This window comes from Pongo abelii, chromosome 16 (assembly GCF_028885655.2).
Source record: "Pongo abelii isolate AG06213 chromosome 16, NHGRI_mPonAbe1-v2.0_pri, whole genome shotgun sequence".
NCBI classification, from domain to species: domain Eukaryota; kingdom Metazoa; phylum Chordata; class Mammalia; order Primates; family Hominidae; genus Pongo; species Pongo abelii.
The window spans coordinates 39,255,844-39,279,985 of NC_072001.2; the positions used below are offsets into that span (position 1 = coordinate 39,255,844).

The 24,142-nt window shown below is 36.7% G+C and overlaps 1 long non-coding RNA gene across 1 annotated transcript in view; it reads right to left on the minus strand.

The window, feature by feature from the left end:
* Positions 1–21,650, minus strand: part of LOC129050072 (uncharacterized) — a 40,479-nt gene extending 18,829 nt beyond the window's left edge. Inside the window, exon 1 of the long non-coding RNA XR_008513504.2 lies at positions 21,394–21,650. This is a non-coding gene — a long non-coding RNA (uncharacterized LOC129050072). The remainder of the gene's footprint in view (positions 1–21,393) is intronic.
* Positions 21,651–24,142: the final 2,492 nt, after the last annotated feature.

Sequence of the window (24,142 nt, forward strand, 5' to 3'; positions counted from 1 at the left end):
CTCTGGAAAAGTTTGTCTAAATTGCTGGGGAATATGTTTTTGGCCCCTTCACTTCATATGAGCACTGCATATTGAAGCCCTCTAGCTGGCATTACAGAGCCACAGATATAATGTGACTGTATTGACAGTTATTCGATCCTGAGAGAGACAAAGACCCAGTGTTCTATCTTTATTATTCAAACATACTGCCCCCGTTTGGTGAACAGGGATTCATTTGCTCCAAATACAAAAGGTCCCTGAACTCATTTAGAACACAAAAACAAATTATAATCACCTCAAGTCAATGGAATTCTGAGTTATCATAAGCTAATGTTTTGAGCTTTTTCTGCATCTTAGAACGCACACATCCTTGTTTAATATTCAAACCTCTGGACACAATTATGGTTGACCAGTAGGCTTTTTAGCTGACAAATGACTGGCTGACTTGGAAACCAGTTCTTAAAGCCTCCAGAGAGCAACATGCTGATATTCCTGAGCTCTCAGCTCTTAGATTTTTCACATCGTTTTTACAAAAGAAACACCCCAGGTGTACCAAAGCTTTGTGTAATGAAATCTTTCAGAGCAGCCAGAAAAATATAACTCTTCCCCACCTGGATTCAGTTGTGGATTAGAGCACATTTAATTTCAAGTCAATAGGTTCCCTGCACATCAGCAGTTAAGGGATTAAAGACAAGTCTAGTTTTGTTGCCCTAAATGTACTGTTATTGTTATCAATTCGTGCAGCCTTGCAATAAGTTTTCAATAAATCTAAGATTAACTATTATTTTCTTGCCTATAAATAAAATATAATCATCTTAAAAATCAATGAAGGGAAAACCATCCTATCCATTAACCTGGCTCAGAATCCCTCTAGGCTCTTGCTATGAAACACAGTGCTGTGGATCTTTCATTTTATTGAGCTATATCTCTTTGTATGGCAACCAGCAGGCAAAAGAAAAAAAATATCTAATCTAAAAACCAAAGACTAGGGGTTTTTTTGTTGTTGTTGTTCTAAAACCACTGAGGTAAGGGCTGAATATTCTTTTCTGCCTGGGGTTAATTTTTTTCCCTCTTTAATTTGCAATCATGCAATAAAAAAAAAAAAAGAGGGACATTGCCTCAAGTAGCTAGTGGCTTTATTACCATCTCTCCTGCCAGTCTCCACTTTTTATCACTTCCAAATCCTTTGTTTTTAAAGTCACCTGCACAACCCTGCAATGTTAGAAACACCTTCAGTTGTCTTCACCAACTGTCATTTCGTACCATCTGCTGTTAGAATCTCAAAAGCAGTAACGCATGGGGGTCAGGGCCACTTTCTCTCAGGAAACTAAAAAACAACAGAGCCAAGTCATTTAGTCTGGGTTTTTTTTCCCCTGTCAGCTTTACTGCACCCTGGAGTGGACATTTTCCTTGCCTTTCAGTTGCGAATGTTCCTCAAAAGACATGAACTTCACAATAAGGTAACCACACAAAAACAAGGTTTTATAGACAGCCCATTATCTACTAGCAGAAGGGGGTGATTAGTCATCTGCTTCACTTGAAATAGATCCAAAGAATTCAAGCCAGCACTGCAAAGAGGAACATGCATTTATGTCAGGATTCCAGAAAGGGAGCCATCCTGCCTTAATGTCAGGGGCATCAGCACAACCTTTCAAAAGGCTGTAAGGAATCTCAGAAGTCAAGCAGCAAGGAGTTGACCCAAGATTCAGTATTTTTTTTTTCACTCCCATACCACTCCAACCTGGATGATCCACTCTTCTGATCTTTCTTTGGACTAGAGACAAAAAGGGACCACCTTTTGTTTCTGCTTTTGTCAGCTACTAAAAATGGTCGGTTCGGCCAGGCGCAGTGGCTCACACCTGTAATCCTAGCACTTTGGGAGGCTGAGGCGCGCGGATCATCTGAGGTCAGGAGCTTGAGACCAGCATGGCTAACATGGTGAAACCCTGTCTCTATTAAAAATACAAAATTAGCTGGGCGTGGTGGCGGAAACTTGTAATCTCAGCTACTCGGGAGGCTGAGGCAGGAGAATCACTTGAACCTGTGAGATGGAGGTTGCAGTGAGCTGAGATTGCGCCATTGCACTCCAACCTGGGTGACAGAGTGAGACTCCATCTCAAATAAAAAATAATAATAATAATAACAAATAAATAAATTAATTAAATTAAATTAAAATGGTCAGTTCAATTAAACTAATTCAACCCCATATACCAGATAGGCTCTCTAAAGACATAATCATTTCTTAAAATGAAACTGTTACTTATCATCATATTCCCCTTTCTATATTTTCTACAAATCATTACAAATTCACATAAAATTCTTCAACCTGAAAGAGGCCTAGTTTACTCTCAATGCAGTTCACATACAAGTGTAAGTTTTTTGCCCCATAAATAAAATATAATCATCCTAAAAATCAATAGGGGAAAACAATCAGAACCGTTAACCTATCTCAAAATCCCTTCATCCACTTGGATTAACCACACAGTGCTGAGTCTTTCATTTTATTGAGCTGTATAATTCTTTGTATGGCAAATGGCAAGGGGAAAAAAAATCAAAGTCTCAGGTGTTGTGTTCCAAAAATCAGAGTGAAGTGGGAATGAGACAATAGATTTTGACACTTTTTGATTATAGAAATAAATAGGTTTTGCAAACCCCAGAAACAATGATTTTGAGCAACTGGAAAGAGGTTAGCTTGGTTTAGCTTCTCCCTTTGAAAATGCTTCCTCATGAGCAATTTATAAACCTAGGCATCAATTTTGAAAATTGTCAGAAATTTTTCTTTAAGATTTAAGGGGAAAAAAAAGAAGAGGTGGAGGAAAAAAGATTGATTTTAAAAGTGGAAGTATGAGTCAAATGCACTAAAAAGACAAGGCTGATTTGGGATAGGTCCTGCATGGTGGTGCACACCTGTAGCCCCAGCTATTCTGGAGGCTGAGGCAGGAGAATCGCTTGTGCCCAGGAGTTTGAAACCAGCCTAGGCAACATAGCAAGACCCTGTCTCAAAAAAAGAAAAGAAAAGAAAAAAAAAGGCTGATATAGTCTTAAGTCTCAAGCTGTAATATATGAACTGAAATGAAGATACTCACATGAAGCTGGTTGCTATTTACCACTGCTCAATGGTCACTTCTTAATTCTCTTCTTTTCCACAGAAATTTGTTTTGTAAAGTTCAATAATGAGGAAAATTTACAAACTATAACTGGACTTTGTAAATACAATTTCAACTCTTATTTTAGATTCAGGGTTACATGTGCAGGTTTGTTACCTGGGTATTTTGCAGGATACTAAGGTTTGGGGTATGATGATCCCAGTACCTAAGTCCTGAGCATATTACCCATAGTTGGCTTTTTAACCCTTGCTCCCCTTGCTCTCTGTCTACTCTAGTAATCCCCAGAGTCTATTGCTGCCATCGTTATGTCCATGAGTACCCATTGGTTAGCTCCCACTTATAAGTGAGAACATGCAGTATTTGATTTTCTGTTCCTGCATTAATTTGCTTAGGATAATGGCCTCCAATTGCATCCACGTTGCTGCAAAGGACATGATTTCATTCTTTTTTATTGCTGCATAGTGTTCCATGTACCAAATTTTCTTTACCCATTCACCATTGACGGGCACCTAGGTTGATTCCATGTCTTTGCTATTGTGAATAACACTGCAATGAATGTAAGAGAACATGTGTCTTTTTGGCAGAATGATTATGACTGGACTTTGAACATCTAACTTCATTAATGTAAATAAAGTCTTATAATACATTATATCTCAGATACATTCTTTAAAAGAATAGTCTTCCTCTTCTTCCTTACACTCCCCTGCCCCTTTTAAAAAAATGGAATACCTCTTCACTCAATACAACGATAAAGTAAATAATTTTCCAGTGGTTTATCTAATGAGCCATGAACATGTTAAAAATATAAACAAGGACATCATTATAAGAGCCATACAAAAACAGTCAACTCTGCATGGGATGAGAAAAGGAGCAGCTTGGTAATTAGTCACTATAAAATTGAGAGAGAGTTTTTGGTAGGATTTTGAGAAAAAAAAAATCTCACATTTTTAATATCAGGGTAACACTAAGTTTAAATGGTCATTTTGCTGTATATCTCTAACACCCAGTTTAATAACTAAACATTTGGAGAAAGAAAACTATATATGGCTTCCTCAGTAAGAAGATATTAAAGAAATAACAGAATCTAAAGTAATAACAGAATCTAAAATCCAAATGCTATTTTCCATAACTAAATACAAAAAATAACATTTTTTGATCACTTCTAATTTTAAAGTTTTAAATTACATCCTATGCCAAACAATTAAAAGTACTAAGCAAAAGAGAAGGAGAGATATTCTTTACTAGCACTTAGCATATGGCCAGATATTTAGCCCATTTGGATTTATTGGAATGGTGGATTTTTTTCTTTTAATCTCATTTTATGTTTAATATTTATTATAAGTTATTGTTGTTTCTTCTATTCAATTTTCATAAATTTTGCTGGCTTCAGTTTCTGTTTATCTTTCCCCTTTCCCTCCCTCTCCAGGTAATCTGGAAATTAAATTGTGCTTATTTATTTCACTAGTGATTCCTAATAATGATAATTTTAAAATGTATTTGATTAATATATCAACATTAGTTAATAACTGTCATGCTTGCTTGTTCACTGCTTCCTTACCTTTTATCTCAGCCACTGAAAGAGACTATTAGAGTCTCTTATTCCCCAACTCTACATTTCCCCCCACTGAGAAGGGGCTTTTACAATGCTTCTTCTTGCCACAGAATTTTACTTAGGTAGGCTATAAGTTTTAATTTTAAGTTAATATTATGTTATCCCTTCTGGAGTTTCTCTATTGTTGAATTAATTCTTACTTTATGTAATAAATTTCCAGTTAATTTTTAACCACCTACTAAGTCTTGATTATTGCAAGATTTGTTACCACTTTTCCTCTTTTCTTTATTTCCCATTATCATGAAATAATCTGATTCCATTAACAAAAATTTGGAAGCCTTCCTCAAAATCTTTACTTAAATAGGTGACTGAGTGTTATATTCTCCAATGCCTTGACTTTCTCTTACCCTGACAGATAAGTATCTTAGATAGGTAAAGAATCTCTATTTAGAAGTTCTTTTTTTTCTGTTTTCTTTAAGATTTATGATCTTCTCTTTATAAAAAAAAAATTAAGAATGTTTATAACAGACTGATTCTCTTTTCTTCACAATTTATTCTTAAAGTTTCACAAGGATATATTTAGTTGTAAGTTTGTTTTCATTAATAGTCTTTGGAACTGAATGAATCCTTTCAATTTAAATATTAAAGTTTTTCTTCAGCTTAGGAAATTTTCCTCAATTATTTGTGGAATTATTTTGCATTAGTCATATTTTTGCTGTAGAGATGCTGCCTAACCTACAAAATCTTACTGACTTACAACAAGCCTGTTCAAGCACGTAAGTTGGCTACAGATCAGCTGGTCTTGACCTGTAGTAGGCAGCGCCTTTGGGAAGTAATTAGGTTTAGATGAGGTCATGAGGTTAGAGTCCCCATGATGAGATGGATGACTGCCCTTGTAAGAGAAGACTCCTTGTAAGAGAGTCACCAGAGCTGCTTCTCTCCACCACGCGAGGATACAGAAAGAAGGTAACTCTCTGTAAACACGAAGACTGCCTTTGCCAAGAACCAAATCTGGTACCTTGATCTTGGACTTCTGAGCCTCCAGATCTGTGAGACATAAGTGTCTGTTGTTTAAGCCACCTCCTAGTCATGTACCATGACAATTCCAAAAAATCCTTTTTCTATTCTAAATGTATCTCCTTGAGAGTCATTACTTTTTTCTTTAATTTCTCTCCATCTTTTTCATTAGTTCTAATTTGGTAGTACTCTTTCTATTCTAGTTTTCAATTTGGTCTTCTCCATTATGTGACTTAGTCTTGAAAAATTAGTTATGCTCTGTGTCTATACAGGGCTGTGTCTTCTTTCATTGTTACTATAGGTCAGGCTGTTTGTCTCTCTCACGGAGAGTTAATCTGACTAGTTCTAGTAGGAGAGAAGTTTCTGTTTTTGTGGACTAGCAGCATAAACCGATAAAATATCATCTTTCTGCTGACACTTGAAAGGGTCCCCTCTACTCTCAGGAGCATCTTCATCGTCTTTTTTTGTTTGTTTGTTTTTGTTTTTTGAGATGGAGTCTCGCTCTGTCGCCCAGGCTGGAGTGCAGTGGCACAATCGTGGATCACTGCAAGCTGCGCCTCCTGGGTTCAGGCCATTCTCCTGCCTCAGCTTCCTGAGTAGTTGGGACTACAGGTGCCCGCCACCACTCCCGGCTCAGTTTTTTTTTGTTGTTTTTTTTTTTTTTTTTTAGTAGAGACAGGGTTTCACCATGTTAGCCAGGATGGTCTCAATCTCCTGACCTCGTGATCCGCACGCCTCGGCCTCCCAAAGTGCTGGGATTACAGGCGTGAGCCACTGCGCGCGTCATCATCTTCTAGCTGCAAGACCTAGAAATGCTTCAGCACACTGCTGTGATCCTCTCTCAGAGGTCCGAAGTTAACAGATCTAGGAGCTCTTCCAGGCTGAACACAGCAAGCCAACAGATGTGCCCTTTGCCGAGACACCTTGAAATCTAGGTTCTTTCCCTAAATCCTGAACAAAGGCAAGCCTTCAACTTTTACACTGGTCCTTAAATTTTTTCTCAATGATACCATGAAGCCTCACCGATATGGTAGCCATTCGCTATGTATGATCATCAAGCACGTGAAATACAGCTAGACTGGCATGAGATGTCTTATAAGCATAAAATACACACCAAATTTTAAAGGCATAGTACAAAAAAAGTAAACTATCTTCTTCATGTTTTCATATTGAGTATGTGCTAAAATATTTTTGACATATTAAGCTAAGTAAATTATTTTTAAAATTATTTAAAAATTGAATAAATTACTAAAATTCATATTCATTCTTTATTTTTACTTTTTTTTTTTTTTTTTTGAGATGGAGTCTCGCTCTGTCTCCTAGGCTGGAGTGAAGTGGCATGATCTTGGCTCACTGCAACCTCTGCCTCCCAGGTTCAAGCAATTCTCCTGCCTCAGCCTCCCTAGTAGCTGGAACTATAAACGCACACCACCATGCCCTGCTAATTTTTTGTATTTTAGTAGAGATGGAGTTTCACTGTGTTGCCTAGGCTGGTCTTGAACTCCTGGGCTCAGGGAATCCACCCACCTCAGCCTCCCAAAGTGCTAGGATTACAGGCATGAGCCACTGCGCCTGGCCTATTTTTACCTGTTTTAATGTGGATGCTGGAAAATTAAAAATTACATATGTAGACTGCAGCACAACTCACATTATCCTTGTATTGAACAACATTGCCACAGAGATTGAGGCCCTGTCTTGCTCAGCTTCCCCTAAGAGGAGAATAGTTCAGTCTATCCTTCAGGTTTCACCCACATAAGGGGAAAAGGATGGAAAAGAGGTTGGGAAGTGTACTTAGACCACCTTCATCCAAATGGCCTTGTCTTAAATGAGAATAAATTTTGTTTTTATTCATGAGCTTTATTCTTACAACCATTTATGATTTTTATTTTCTCAAGTTGGCATTTTGATTTCAAAAACAGGAATAATTCCTAGGAAAATAATACAAATTGAGAAATTCAGCTTTCAAAAATATTTCTAATTTAAGGATAATGAGTAAAATATATTCAATATTCAAATACACTTGAAATGTTAATAACAAATGGCTTAAAACTTTCAGAACATCCAACTTCTGCTTACACAGACTCATAAAGGCATTTAACATTTCTGCAACTTTTATGGTGAAATCTCTGTGTCCAGTTGTGGTTACAGGTATACTCTTAATAACTAGAGTGTTTGAGTAGTTCACACTAGACCAGAGAATTGTCAAATTTTAGAAGACTGAATAAGGCATCATAGTTTTGAGGGACTGAAATCATCAATAAAGGAATGTAAAATAACTGAGGGACTTGGTTTTCATTTAGTTTCTCATCACTTCACTCTTCCAAATTTGCAGTACTTCTCAAATAAGAAAATTAGAGTTTCACACAAATTATTCAATCAGCTTTGAGCAGTCAGTGTTTACAAAGCTCAATCATATCTAAGGTTCTAGTGATTACACATCACGGAAAACCCACAACAACACTTACTGGTTAAGCACACAAACTGCTGAAGCAGAGGAAATGTATTACCGTATTTCCCTGCCACACCCTTTTTTACTAGCACTCGCAGTCTTGGTGGTATCTTCCAGCTTTAGGGGTTTCTTCCCCTCTCATTCTTCAAGGTTCCGCCTTAGCTTTACCTGTCCTGAAAGGACACCATCTCCTAAAACTTACCCTTTCTATCTTCTCCTCTAAAGTTTAGTATGCTTTCCCCCCACAAACTCATTTATGTTGCCTAAGTTAATAGGTTGGGAAATGTCAGAATTCAGTGGTGACTCTTCTGTCACTATTGTGAAAATTTAAATATCTATGACTTATGTGACATACTCTATAGGAAACACCTGTAATTTGAGGCAACTATATTATTTTGTAGCATTGTCAAGAGTTAGCCTAGACATGAACTAAAAGTTTAAAGACTTCCTATCTAAACTAATATTTTCATTAAAAAAGTAAAGCAGTCACTATAAACAATAGTCAACTCAAGGAAAGTTGACTTGGGAAAATTTAAAATAATAAGCACTTTAGACAAACCCATATGTCTAACACTTTGGTAAGCACACTCTCTCTTTTACTCACTTAGGTACTTAGCAGACTGCAAAATCTGAAACTGCAGCTATGTCAGAGAGTCACCAGAGCTCTCTTTAACTCACAACCGAGTTAGAGTGAAGGCTGAAGTTTTGCCTCTTAAGCTAACAAGGTCTTGATATGTGGCAGCATCTGTTTCTCTCTAGCCTTCAGTCTCCTTACTGACCATTAACTGGTCGTTCAACCTAGTGACTCCAAGTTCTTCCTATAGTTGAAAATGTGAGGAAGCTTTCCGCATTCTTCTCTTGTTGCTGGATATTCTATTTTACTGAATGCTCCAATTTGGGCTTCAAATCCTAAGTCAGCAATTTGCTAGCTATGTGGCATTGAGCAAGCTACTTACTGGCTCTGTGCTTCAGTTTCCTCATCATCATAGTAAGGATAATAAACCCTATCACAGATTGCCGAGAACTAAAGGAGTGTGTGAATCATGAAGAACACTGCCTGGCAACCAAATAAGTATGCAGTGAAAGCTAGCTCATGGGATGTCCTGTTTCAGAGATCGCTGCTTCTCACTGTTGGAGGCATATTAGAAGGAAACACTGATGCCCGGGCCCCTACCCAAATTAATAAAATTAGAATATTTGGGTGTGGGTCCCAGGTTTATGTATGGTAAGATTCTAAGGCCAGAACATCCTCAAAAATAATAATAATAATAATAATATGTATGTATTTATTTATTTATTGAGTGTTTACTATGAGCCAAGCTGTGTCTCTGATGGCTTTCTTTACGTGTTCTCCTCTGAGCCAGGCTCTAGAGAGGATAACAACACCCACAAGCCATATTTGAGATGTGAGCCTGAGAGTCCAGTCCGCCTTTGTGGCGCTTTCCCAGCCACCACAAGCCCTGACTGGAAGGTTGAAACTGAGAGTTTAGGAGGAAAGAGGAAGACACGGGTCACTGAATGAGGAAGGACCAGACTCTTCCTTGATTTCTTTTCCTACACTGCCCACACTTGCCCCTTTTCCATCCTGGATAAACTTATAACATAAATTATATACTTCAGCTTTATAAAATATATTTAAAAGCCCAAAAGAATTACTCCCACTGTTAGTCTTTGCATAGTTATTAGTGTGGATGCTTTAGGAAAGAATATTAATTTTAATATTAACCTTAAAACACAACTAAAAAATTAATTTTCTGCAAAAAGTTAACATGTTCTATAATATAGTAGAAAATGTAATCGAATAGTCATGATGTATTGTCAGTGAAAAAGCAAGATGTAGAACAATGTGAACATTATGGTCCTATTTCTGCAAAAAAAAATTTCCTGCTAATATTATATACAGATGTATCATGTGTATTCACTCCAAAATATTATCAGCCATTCAGAAATATTCCAACTATGCCATTAACATTATTTTTAGTTTCTGTATATAAAATAACTCAAGAACAATTTTTAAGTCTCTAAATAAAATATGATGCTGAAATGACCTCTTCATGACATAAAAAGTACAAAAACAAGGCTATCATAATTTTTTCAAGAGATTCCCAGACAAAAATGTTCATGTTACTTTGCAAGCTTCTTTATTTGCATAAAAGCATGCTTGTCACATTTCTATATTTTATTGAACTTCTATTAAGAATATATAATCCAGATGTTCCTTGATTTCAGAAAGCAATTTTTCTTGAATCTGAGCTTGTTTACATTACAAGAGATTCTTTTTTTTAATAAAAGAATCAAAGTAATGTTACTTTAAGGCACAAATTCCTCTGTGATTTTATGGTTTTATTAAAAATAAAAGTTGCAACTTCTCAGATGTACCCATCATGAAAATATATTAGGTGTCCACATTATTTGCTTGTAAAATATAGTGACTAGATTTACATTCAAAAATCTGGGAGGCAGTCACACCTTCAGTGTCCCAAGAGTGAGTAGCCCACCTGTACATTTTCTGTTGACCAAGGAAAAGAAATGCTATTCCAAGCAATGCTTCTTCCATCATCCCTCAGACTCTCAAAAGTTGCAGCTTCTTATTCATAGTTTTTAGATGACATCTTTAACTGTGGATTCAATTTCTGAATATCTCTTTCCTAATGAATTAATGTGGGTTTAACTTATGTAAAAATTCTTTATCAAATATGAAAATGGTTGAAATAGAAAATTAAAAGGAATAACATTTTTGTTAATATTTCTGATGTGTTTTGGAAAGCTCGCTCCAGTAGACTTTGTTGGTGGCAGGGGCAGCAGAGAGATAATTCAAGAATTTATTAGTCTAGCCAGACATAAAAATCTTCAGTCCTGCAACAGCGAAGCAACCTGGAGGGAAAGTGGGGAAATGACAGACAGACATTTTCCCATTCTGCTTCCTTCCTGGTGGAGCCCGCCTCCACTGTGGAAGCCTAGAAAGCCAGACAGAAGGAGTCTGAGTGACTCTGAGACCCAGTCCTTACCAAGGAACCTGCGGGGAGGCTGCTGATGGTAGTGGGAAGAAGGGTATCCCTAGGAAAGATTTTCCACCCTGATAGGAATACTGAGGAATTCGAGAAAGAACCCTATCCTTTTGGCTTCTGGATTTTGTTAAGGGAGAAAGTGATGTTTATTGCTACATTGCTATATTGCTGAAGCAGAAGATCAAAGAAGCTGTAGAAAAGCCATCCCAGAGTTCTGATAGTTTCAACTGCTGAACTAACCCTGGAAACAGCCTAAGTCCAGAATCTTTTTTATGCATAATGGCAAGAGTCCTTGATATTTAAACAACTTTTAGTCAGGTTTGCTATTACTTGCCGCAGAAAGTATTGTAACCAAAACACAGTGGATGGATTAAAACACGATACTATTCAGTAGGTAGAATCTATAGTTCTTGATCATTGACAAATTATAGATGATGAAGAAAGAAGGAAGTCTAAGGTGACTCCCAAGAAACTTAGGTCAAAGGGCTTAGGGTGATATGATTTACTAAAGAGAGGAATACAAATACAGAAAAATTAGAGAAGGCATGAGAGAGGAGAATGAACAATAAAGTTTGGGATATTATTGGGATATGTCTGTATTTGTGTTTTTCTGGGACTTTCAGATGACTGTGTAGTAGGTGCTGGGTTATAGTCCTAGAGCTCCGACATTAAATGAATGAAGAGGCCAGCACAGTGGCTCACGCCTGTAATCCCAATACTTTGGGAGGCCCAGGCGGGCGGATCACGAGGTCAGGAGATCGAGACCATCCTGGCTAACATGGTGAAACCTCGTCTCTACTAAAAATACAAAAATTAGCTGGGCGTGGTGGCAGGCACCTGTAGTTCCAGCTATTCAGGAGGCTGAGGCAGTAGAATCACTTGAACCAGGGAGGCAGAGGTTGCAGTGAGCCAAGATCTCACCACTGCACTCCAGCCTGGGCGACAGAGCGAGACTCCATCTCAAAAAAAAACAAAACAAAACAAAAAAACAAACAAAAAAAACGGAATGAAGATACACAGTATATAAGAAGACAAGCTTTGATATTCAGTTAGCTCCTGGAGTATTTCTGTATCTAAATTTCTAGCATAGACTTCTTGTTTAATCTGAATCATATCTCTAAAGGCCTATAGTACAGTCTCTCCTTGAAAATGTCGTAGGTACCTTAAATTCAACATGACCACACCTAAGCATCTAACTTCCCCCTCACCTACTGATCTCTTTTTATTCCCGTATGTAATATATAAGATTATGCCAGTAGTACATATTTTCTGAAAAGGACAGTGTGCCAGGACAAACCCCTGGGAAACATGGAGTTTAAAGGATAGACAGAGGAAGAGGTTCTCATGAAGAAACCCAGAAGGAACAAGAAAGATCAAAACTGATTCAGAAATGTTTAGTAGAAGCCAACAAATAGAGTTTCCCAGGAGAACTGGTTAATAGTGTGAAGTGTCATTTAAGAAGTTCAGTGAAATACAAGCTTACAAATCAGATTACAAAAAGGGTCAGCCACTGCCTCAGACAGAGGCACTCAGTCATTAAAGTCATTTTGGAAGAGATAATAGTCACAGAAAACCACTTTCTCATATGAAAACTATAAATGCGTTATACAAGCATGTATTTTGTGTTTTGATAATTAACTGAAATTAAAAAGATTTGAGAGAATTTTTGAGGAAAATGAGCAAAGTGAAATCAGAGTGCAGAATGTCTTTTCTCCAATATCCAACAAAGCGACCAATTATACTTTTTAAAGTGAATGGGGCAACCACCAAGAGCAACTAAATGTAAAAGTGTTCAACCCTTTACTAGAAAGATTTAACAGAAAAGGCAGAGCAAAATACCAAAAATTTCCTAGAGGGTTGTTGCCATTCTCAACCCCACTTGTACATCCTGGAGGTAATACCAGAAAAAGAAGGTGAGTCAAGGAAAACCTCACTAATAACTTCAAATTTTAAAAGGAAAAAAATTAGCAAAGGAATAAGTAGGCAACTCTGGGAAACATCTGAGAATTCTCAAGATTAGAAGCTTCCTCCAAAGATTCCAATATCTCAGCAGACACAGTGACCAGGGTCTTAGTATTTGGGGTGTCTTTATTTTGGTCTCTTCAGTCAGAAATCAAAGCAGATGAGCAGGGAAAGTGATTGTAAGCAAACAAAGCTGTTTACCCCCAGCAGCTAAACAGGGACTTAATAAAACCAATGCCAAAAGAGAAGATACATAAGACAAGATCCTGTGAGGATGAAGGGAGACGGAGGACCAGGGACAGTGGTCGGTGGAGACTCTCCTCAACTATGGAGTATTAACCACAGACCCAAGTCTATGACTGTTCATATATTTTCCTTCTTCTGTCTTGACTGAATGCTAGAACTAGAGTCTCACAAGAGACAGCTGTAATTCAGGATTAAATTCAGGCTTCAGAGCTCAATGCCCAGCACCCTTGAACCTGAAGCTCCAGATGGTCCTATATCCCCTTAGTCACCTCCAACCAATACAGATATACGACCTGTATGTGGAGAGAATTCTGGTGCAGGTCATTCAACAAGAGAGGCCCAAACTAATTTTAGCCTTAATACACTCTAACCTTCACCCTGATCACCCTCACCCTCATCCTAATTTTAGCACAACATTAATTATCTCATTTGTAAAATAAAAATTATTTTTGGGAAACATTAATTATACCAACTTCCTCCAGAGTCTTGCCTAAGAATTAGATAAGATAACTTATTAAAAAAACTATGAACTATGCAAACGCCACAGCACTGATACAAAAATTTGTTACTGTTGTTGTTGTTATTTTGTATTTGGAAAATATGTTTATATCTTTTTCTAGGCTAACAGACCTATAAAATTACAATATGCAGCTGAACTGCCCTCCCACACTGATTTCTGTTCACCTCATGAAGGTGTGTCAAAAAATATCTAAAGCGACAGTACACTGGATACTCAAGATGCATCTGTGTTTTCACTGAGATTCTTTGGCTTTAAGAACACATTTGTCTTATACAATATTGTATTTGCAAATTGGTTTGTTAATAAAGTTTAATTTGACATTATGAGCTTCATCATATTTTAACAAAACTTCAGTGCTGACTTTGCAATTGCTTCATTTTCTGTTAAATATAGCAAACATATAATTTGTCCAGCTTACCTGGAAACAATATTGCCCTCAGCTGTTTGGTAATTGGGTAGATATTTATTGGAACATCTCATACTCTCTATGTAAACACTTGATATTACTAGCTATTCATAACTGCAGCTTGGCATGTTCATGAAATTAAACAAAGTAATTAATTTGGTTTCAGGCATAAAACAAGAAAATACGCAGGGCTGTTGGAGCAACATGCACATGTGAAAACTCACAGAATTATTATAATAACAGAGTGTGTGGCCTGCAGTAATAAAGCAATTTTAAAATTATTCTGTCAAAGAAAGACATTTAATTTATCATAAGTAGCCTTAAAGATACAAATTTTAATATTTCTTCCTTTCATTATCAGGCTACTTTCCATATTTATTGACTATAATCATTCTGTTAGTAGGATCCCAAACTTAGGTACTAAATGTAAGAAGCATCATTTTTTATGTGTGAAAATCTCCTTATTCCACCAGGATAAAACCTCTAATAAGATAGTACCATTCAAAACAACCTGTTATCTAGAGTGAACATCATGGGAGAAGAACAATGATGAATATAATCAAAGCTGAAGTGACAGAGAGGAGAAATGAGGGGAAAAAATTCCCAGCTTCTCTATTCTCTAAACATAACCTGGCATAGGCACCTGGCTTGGTACCTTGGTCAATCCATCAGTAACAAAAGGATGCCGTCATTTGCAATGTGCTTTAAAATATTTATATGAAAAATGCTGTCTAGCATGAAGGGACAATGGAGGATTCTAATCAACTTTTATGTAGTCATTATGAGACGGGACTTCAAAAAGTTCATGGAAAATGGAATTAAAAGATAAAAGTAAAATACATAAACTTTTTTTTTTTTCAACAGAAGCTCAAGTTTAAAACACTTTTGTAAGTGATGATACCAGCCATTTAGTTCATCCCTAAAGAACTGAGGGTACTGGGGAATGGCGATCATTAAAAAGTCAGGAAACAACAGATGCTGAAGAAGATGTGGAGAAATAGGAACGCTTTTACACTGTTGGTGGGGGTGTAAATTAGTTCAACCATTGTGGAAGACAGTGTGGCCATTCCTCAAGGATCTAGAACTGGAAATACCATTCAACCCAGCAATCCCATTACTGGGTATATACCCAAAGGATTATAAATCATTCTACTATAAAGACACATACACACAAATGTTTATTGCAGCACTATTCACAATAGCAAAGACTTGGAACCAACCCAAATGCCTATCTATGATAGACTGGATAAAGAAAATGTGACACATATATACCATGGAGAACTATGTAGCCATAAAAAAGGATGAGTTCACGTCCTTTGCAGGGACATGGATGAAGCTGGAAACCATCATTCTCAGCAAACTAACACAGGAACAGAAAACCAAACACCACATGTTCTCACTCATAAGTGGGAGTTGAACAATGACAACATAAGGGCACAGGGAGGGAAACATCAGACACCGGGGTCTGTCAGGGGGTGGGGGGCAAAGGGAGGGATAGCATTAGGAGAAATACCTAATGTAGATGGCGGGTTGATGGGTGCAGCAAACCACCATGGCATGTGTATACCTATGTAACAAACCTGCACGTTCTGCACATGTATCCCAGAACTTAAAGTATAATAATAAAAGAAATTTTTAAAAATTGAAAAAGAACTGAGGGAAATGGGAATTTAACCATGTCGATGCAGTCTTTTTCACATGATTAACTGAAGAAAAATGAGTGCCCTTTACACAGTTTTTAGCATTAGGAAACAAAAAGAAGTCAGGAGGCACCAAGCCAGGACTGTAAGATGAATGCCTAATGATTTCCCATCAAAACTATTGCAAAACTGCGCTTGTTTGATGAGAAGAGTGAGCAGAAGCATTGTCATGGTGGAAGACTCTATAGTGAAGCATTCCTGCATATTTTTCTGCTAAAGCTTTGCCTAACTTTCTCAAAACAGTGTCATAATAAGCAGATGTTATCATTCTTTGGCCCTCCAGAAAGCCAACAAACAAAATGTTTTCAGCATCTCAAAAACTATTCCCATGATCTTTGCTCTTGACCAGGCCATGTTTGCTCTAACAGGGCCACTTCCAGCTCTTGGTAGCCATTGCTTTGATTGTACTTTGTCTTCAGGATTGTACTGATAAAGCTGTGTTCCATCTCCTGTTCCAAGTTTTCAAAGAAAGCCTTCAGGATCTTAATTCCACTTGTTTAAACTTTCCATCAAAAATTTTGTTCTTGTCTGCAACAGCTCTGGGCACAACAATTTGGGTACCTATCAAGTGGAAAGTTTGCTTAACTTCGACTTTTCAGTCAGAATTGTATACACTGAATCAAGTGGCTATTGTTCCTACCAGTAATCATCAATCCTCTTCAATCAGGGCATGGAGAAGATTAATTTTTTTCCTCACAAATTGATGTTGATAGGCTGCTGTTGTGGACTTCATTTTCAACATCACCTCATCCCTTCTTAAAATGGGTTATATATTTGTAAACTGCTGATTTCTTTGGGGCATTATTCCCAGAAACTTTCTGTAAAGCATCAATGATTTAATCACTCCTCTACCCAACCTTCACCATAAATTTGATGTTTGTTCTTGCTTCAATTTTAGCAGAATTTATGTTGCTCTAATAGGTGCTCTTTCAATCAATGTCTTAACCTTCTTTGTACCTTAAACTAGATCCTGTTTGGACGTGTTACAAGTTAGTACAAGTTTATTTTGGTGCAAAAAAAAATTTGAAATCCATGCATTGTTTTTCATAACACACATTTTCCATGAATGCTTTGAAGACCCCCTCTTATATGCCACTCTTTGATTTACAATTTTCAGATGATTACAATATAATAAATAATTGTAATACCATAACCACAGTGAATGTAAATTAATCTCTCACAATTCCACACATTCCTCAGAATCTTGAAATATAATCCTGCTATACTTTCTACACAAGAATCCCAGCTAAAGTGTACATATTGGTAAAAGGCTGGATAGCAGAAAATTGGATACATGTTAAAACTAAAAAAGCCATTAGAACTCTACATTAAGAAACAATTCCACACTGAGAAAATGAACAATCAAAAAGTAAATGACTAACTTAAAATTTACACATCTACTGCTAAAATTGCATTTATTAATAAAGAAACAATTTATGCCTTCTATACTTTGTACGTTTAAGAAATATTTTTGATAACAGGAAAGACAGAAAAAAGAAGGAAATAGAGAGAGAGAAAAGAGGCAATTCAGAGGTGAAATGGGTTGTAGGAACCATTTTGATCATATTTTTTTTCTATCATGCATCTTCAAAAAAAACAATTTTTGTCATCTTCAATAAGAACTAGAGAGAGACCCTGTCTCAAAAAGAAAGAGAGAGAGAGAGAGACCAAAATATCTCCTAACACCCTACAAGTTTTAATTCATAGAACACCAAAAAAGCCAGTCATCCTAAATGCTTTACTTAGTAAAGCTAAGAAAACAGAAAGGGGCCCTTGCTAGATATAACAATTGAAAGGAAGAAAGAAAATGCTGTGGAGGAATTAACGTGGCTTTCACTTTGTAAACCTCCCTCTGGGAAGTACCTTTCCCCTGTCTCCACCTCAAAAAAGGTTAATATGTTTCTCCTTATTTTGGCATCTCACCTCACCAATTGTTTGTTCATTTAAAACTCAGACATTCTTGAGAGGGAGGAAGTGGGGCTGGTGATACAGTTTCCATGCGAAAGGCCATAAGAATGTTTTTGCCCCACTATACGGAGTCCATCATTGTGAGCCCTGGCTGAGTTGCCCCACATTATTAACTGGATGCTGCTCCTCAGCCTCTGCTTTCACAGCTCTGTTCTCTCATTTCTGCTGGACTGAAGCCGCCAGATGAGGCAGACAAATCCATGTTATAATTTCCTTTGACCCCGTCAATAGTGAACACGAAGTTTAGGGAAATCTACAGCTCAAAGATTGTTTACTGCCACTACCACCATTTCTAAACACACACACACACACACACACACACACGCTCACCAAGCAGAATGAATGAGTTTTTTAAATACGACAATCATAAATCCTTAGTAGCATTTCCACCTTCGTAAAATTATCCTAGAGTTCTAAAGTTTTAAATGTCAGTTTGGTTTCCAATGACAGTCAAAATCCTATTGGTTTTTTGGAGTACGTTATGGCTGTTATTTTTATTTGTTTGTTACTGTTAAAACCTCTATTGAGAATAAAAAGCTAAATTCAACACCATTTCTTTTCCAACAATGTATTTTGTTATATTAATCTGACTGGGCTATTTGATTATGCCATTAGAATATTACCTATCTGTATAATTCAAGAGCCAAAATACATGGAAAATGTGGTGAGGGAAAGTTTCACTTATGTGTTTTTTTACCCCTATACCACAGTAAAGTTTGGGTAATGTTTATATCACATCTTCCCACAGACACTTTACCAAAGCCAAGGCACATTGTAAACTTCCGGTAGGACCCAAGCCTGCTCAACTGATATCACATTTGCAAAGCACTACTAAGTCCACTGAAGTTTGCCAAATTTCCACAAATAAAAGAATCAGAACTGCTACTGTAATTAGAACTGCTACTGTAATTAGAATTCATCCAAATGTCTTCCTCACTTCATCCTCCATTAACATCAGCTCCAGATTTGGGTACTTAACAGCACTACATCCAGCCACATCAAGAACAATCTAAAGAAGACTGCTGAAACATTAAAACTAGCTTCATCCTACAGAATGGATTCTAACTTATTACCAAGAAAATAATTCTTATTCAGTTTTCAATAAACTTTATCAGAGATGGGGTACTTGATATGAGAGAGTGGCCAATGGAAATCACCAAATGGTGAGTTACTCAAAAGAATTTTCTTATTTGCCTCATAATTTAAGCATATAATTTAACCTCTTCCTGCTTCTGTTCCCCAGATTATAAACTGCTTAGAACAGCTAGTTCCTCCCTAGCTATGATATGGTACATAACTATGATACCTTGTTATGGTACAGGAAGCTATAAGAACAATTCAGAGAACAAAGAATAATATTTTTATAAAATAGAGCAGTAAATAAGTCAATTAATCTAAATAATTTCCTATTTGAATTAATTTTTAAAGATAGGTTTTGAGAGATTCTAATTAAAGATTTCTATTCCACTAGTCTTTTCCTACACTCAGTGTTTATTTTGTTATTCAAATCTTGCTAAGAAAGTGATGAGTATATACATTTCTCAATTACAAACCAGAATTACTGCATATTTCCATTTATTTATATTCCATATCTTGGCCACAGTTGGGTAGTGGGGTGGGAAAAATAAATTGAGAGACGAAAAGGAATGGGGAGACATTTTGCAAGACGTTAAAGGGATATCCAGGATAAAATTATTTCCTGATAAAGGAATATGTATAAATAAGTTGAAAAGACATTGTTTCACAGAAGTAAAATTAAAACTTGATTTTCCTGAAAACAAATAAGGATATAAACGATACAGAGTATTACATAACGTGTCTGTAACATGAGTATCTTATTACTCTATGTATTGTGTTAGTAAAATTGCATCAGAAACATAGAACAATCAGAAGCAGCTCTTGAATGGAGAAATGTCCTCTTTATCCCAGTTAAAATGAGAGCAGTCTTCAGGCATCATGTGACATTGTCCGAATATTTTGCGTGACCATTTCTTAGGCTCTCCTTCTCTAATTGATTAGATCAAATGTTTATAGGTAGCAGAGCTGTCTAAACCAGGTTCTTAATAGGAAAACACACAAAATGCCTTTCTGATTGGAGACTCTGATTCCAGTGTATACATAGCCTGTCTTATGTAGCTTGTCTATTTGAATGGTAGTGTCTTTCCTTAACTGCAACGAAACAAATAAAGTTCATGCACAGGTTTAATTTGGCATCAAGCTCCAACTTAGTCCCTTGTGCTTGTTTATTGCATGTCTGCAGCTGTTATTTTCCTGCTTCTTCCACAGTTAGGCAATAGAGCCAGGCTGTCGTCAGCCTTGCTTTGCCTTTATTTTGTGCTTCCCATTTTTATTGATGAGCTTATACTTGTCCTGCTGATTAAGTAAAAATATGTTTTCTTTATAATTTATTTTAAAGACTATGTTCCCAAAAAAGTCTCTGAGTTTTCCTTTTAACCATTATTTTTCCCTTTAAAAATGCGTGAATAAATTTAAACCCATTCAAATGTCAATATGCCTAATGTACATATTAAGTCAATAAGATTTTACTTAACTTTTTCTACTTATATTTTTTTTTACTATAGCTCAAGACTTACAATAAAATACTAAATGATGACTGATTCTCATAGTGTCTTGCTAGAAAAGTAGCAACTATTTCCTAAATGCTGGCATGTCTAATTGCTCAAATTTTACAAGCTAAGAAGACTAGGAACAAAAATCTTTCAAACATTTAGGTTAGCTCTCAGTGGAGTCTCTGGAGGTAAGAGGTGAATTCAAGTAGTACCATTCTTTCTTAATACTATCATTCTCAAATGATCAAATGTGATTTTTCACTCAACCAAAAATTTCTTTCTTCAAACTCCACTTCAACTGCTCACGTTTTTTAAATCTCATTTTCTTATGTATTTATTCTATTTATTCATTCATTTATTCCATAGTTATTCAATAGATATTTATTGAGCATTTATTGGGTACCAGATACATAGAACTTCAAAAGAAAAGATTCTGATCTTCTGAGATCATTAAGAGCTAAGCACCAGGCTAACTGCCCTCCTCACGCCACTCTGTGTCAGCCTTACATATCTCCTGGAATGCATAAAAGGAACAAGTAGATTTTTAGCACCTTGGGTTACCTGAGGGTGCAAAGAAATGAATCTCATAAAGCATTTGCCAGAGCGCCTGGGTTCAAATAATCATTTTTCCACTTTTAGTGGTATGACCTCAGAAAACATGTTAACTCTGTGACTGTCTTTGTCCGTAAAATGAGAAAAACAGTAGTAGTTACCTTGCAAGTTTTTATCAACGGAGTCAACATCTGTAAGGTACTAAGAACAGTGCCTGCTACAGAGCAACGCTGTATATATTTGTCAAATAAATGAAAACAATTAAATTATGCATGTTATGAAAATTAAATGAATTTGTACATATGTAAAATATTTAGATATGTGCTCAAGTGCTAAATAGAGGTTGCTGATAATTACCGTTACTGAATAGCCCCCTTCTGGGAAGCCCTGGCCTCTTCTGTAGAAGTTCTTACTCATATTCCACCCTTCAAGATGCTGCTTCCCAATCGTTATTGGCCCGACTGAAGAGAAAGCACTTCATCAAAAGCAGATGCTCCTCCATGAGTCACTGGACTAATCCAATTGTCCCTCTCTGGAATTTCCACTGAGGATATAATGAGTAAGTCTGCCAGGCAATAGGAGCGAGAGTGAATGTTCACACAGAGAAACCAGCAGGGACTGGGAAAGCAGCTGGGTCATATTCCCTGCAGAAAATGGGAAGGGACCCCTAGACCTCTGTTGATGACACCCACATTACTGAATCCTGAGTCATCTTCCTATCTCTGAACTGTGATCCAGTTATCTGGACACTCACGCGTACTGTGGTTTCTGCTTGTCCCATAGACATAGTGCCCTGCCTGCTCTTTTCAGTTTCCCTGAGTCATGGCCAAGTGGTTGAGCTATCTCTCTTTCTTAATCCCTTATATGTTCATCATACACCACTTATATCCCTTATATGTTCATCATACACAATAATGTATGGATATTTCTTGCAATTTAAAGAGCCTCCTCTGTATATCACAGGGAGATAATAGGTACAGAACAAGTTCAAAAGATGGCTCTCAATTTCGTCTTGACATCAGAATCCCCCGTACTGACTTTTCAAATGCAGAGCCTGGGCCCTACCACCCACATGTGAATTCAATAGGCTGGAGCAAAGCCCAGGAATTACTAATGTACATCAAAGGCTGAAAACTATTGAAGGTAGTCAAAGAATGATGTAGACCAGGCAAGGAGAAAAAGGAGAACAAAAGAGAAATGTTGTTCAGTGCTTAAGGATAAAACTATTCTGTGGTCTCCTCATTGATAATGTATGGATGGACACTTTTCTAGCATGTAAGATAATTTTTCTAGAAGATGTAATACTCATTCAAAATCCTCAAGGACTCCCTATTGGACCTAGAATAAAGCCCAAACTCCGCAACCCAGCATTCAGGCTCTCCATAAAGCACTTTGCTGCTCCATTGAAGAACTTTCTTCTATACCCTTACATCCCAGTCATACCTGCCTTTTGGTCATTCTCGAACGTTCTGTATGTCATTATACTTCCATGCCTTTAATTCATGCTAGTCTCCCAAGCTAAATTGTCTTTCTCATTCTTTCTGTCCACCTGACACTAATAATTACAAGAGTAATAACAATTTACAGATCACAATATGCTTTTCTCAAACATTGTTACATCTCTTCCTCATAGCAGCAACTTTGAGAAACAGATATGCTCTTTATTTCAAGTTTCTGATCCAGAAACTGAAGCTCACACAAATTAGGTTGACATACCCAGTGCCTGATATATAGTAGAATGTTGATTTAAAAATTGGCCAGAAGTAGGAAACTGAATCAAGTCTTTGAATATCAAAGTCCAAGATTTCCTTTGCTTATTTTGCTTTGTTTTAATTAATATATATCCGAATTCCAAAGGCTGGAACTTTAATCTTTCAAAACTCAGATCCAAAGACATGCCAACATACAGACACATAAACATCCAGGGTGCTTTAACTATGTAATAAATATCCAGCAAAGTTACGAATTTGAGTCTGACAAGAATGAGACAGGAATCGTTGAGAACCAGATGCTCAGAAGAAGTAGATTCAATTTAACTGAATTTATCTCTACTTATCTTTATTGTCATTATGTCTCATCAAATTCATCTAGAACAAAATATTTCACGAAGGCTGTTGGACAGTCAGACATTCCTCTGCCCTGCCTGCCTCATGAGGTTCAAATGAGATAAGGTATGGGAATTCACTTAGGAAAGTAGAAAATGTTGATAAATTTTTCTCTTCCCCTCAGTTTATCCTGCTCCACAAGAGAGTCATGGACACTCACAAGCATACTCCTAAGAAGATGCTCACCTCAAAATTTGGTTACTCTATTTCTCAATACCGTATATGTTTTCCAAAGCTGTGTAGTCTCCTGATCCACTTTATGCCTACCATAATTAGAGCAAATCATATGAAAAGTGAATGGATGCAGGAATTGCAATTTTCCAGACTACCAATGAATAAATTCTATTCTCATCCTTCTGAAACACACTTCTGCCATGCTTCTGAGAGAAGTCACACTTGTTTCTGTGTTTTTTGTTCTTGAGGTTTTTTTTTTTTTTGCCATTTGACTCATTGATACTGTTCAACCTTTCTTTACTCATCTTATTTATATTATTTTGACCTGTATCCCTTGATGATTTTCACTACTTCCAAACCTGTCTGGCTTACAGGTGGTTCTCATTGCAACCCATTTAAGAATATCAACAGTGGTTTAGCAACAGTGACTCTGTTCACCCAAACAGCTTGTGACAGTCCATGCACAGATTTTTATCTCTTTACATAAAATTCCATCAATGTTGCAGGCTGAGACACAGAACTTTAAAACCATATGTTTCTGATATTTGAGGATTTTTTCCCCTTAGGCTTTGTGAATAGAAGAGAGATATCACATCCTTCTCGTTCTTTCACTGGCAAAAGTTTCATTCACACAACCTGAAGTCATTTGTGCGTGAGTTTCCATGATGTCTTATTTTCAAGTATTGTTATCAATTCTGTCTAAATTTATAAAGATTGTAATACATGCTCACATACAAGGAACACTCAGTGAATCACTCTTGTCCAAGAACATTTAGTATTTTACATTTGTCCATTTTAATAACATTTCAGCTGCCACTGTTATAAAA